This window comes from Crocuta crocuta, unplaced genomic scaffold (genome assembly GCF_008692635.1).
Source record: "Crocuta crocuta isolate KB4526 unplaced genomic scaffold, BGI_CrCroc_1.0 scaffold24, whole genome shotgun sequence".
Classification (NCBI taxonomy): domain Eukaryota; kingdom Metazoa; phylum Chordata; class Mammalia; order Carnivora; family Hyaenidae; genus Crocuta; species Crocuta crocuta.
In genome coordinates, this window is record NW_027530974.1 from 15,834,724 (window position 1) to 15,835,449 (window position 726).

Below are 726 nucleotides of genomic sequence, written 5' to 3' on the forward strand. Positions count from 1 at the left end.
GCGTGTAACTCGAGCCCCCCAGGGGGGCCGCTGTCACCCGCAGACCCGGAGCCCCAGGGCACCCCGGGTGGGCAGGCCTTGCCCACGGAATGAAATACGGCGCGACCGGAGGGCCAGCACGCCGCCCCCTACCCCCGCCCCACACCCGGTGCAGCGATCTTTTCGGGTCCAAGTGGGGGCCCGAGGCTAGAAATGAATCCGTGCATCTATCACCGACAGAGTGTGTGCTTCTCAACACTGCCGTCGCTTCCCTCCCCTCCCTTCCCCTCCACTTCCCCAGGACCGAAAGACGTCAAGCTGGCTGGGAGGGTCATTCGCTCTTACATAAGAATTTAATAGCAGTGGATTCTGTCGTTCTGCCAAATGCAGACCTCGCCGCCAGGGCGGAACTGGGTGAATCTGACTTACTCTGTTTGGTTCAACAAGTGCTTATAGGGAGCTTACTGTGTGCCAGGCAATTCTGAACCGTGCAAAATTTAAAGTTCAGACTTTAAATCTGGGGAAAATATTTCGATTTTGCTTAAATGTGGAAATACAGTCATTCACAAGTGCTGGAGAGGATGCCCACAGACATGAATAAAACGATGTATGTACGCGTCCTGTTTTCCAGACACAGCGCGGAGTCGGGTAGAATGCCAGACTCTGGGATCAGGTGGTGGGAGAGGTTCCGTTCTGTCTCCAACAGGTGCCACGTTATGGCCTTGACTCTAAGTAATGCTCCTCCTT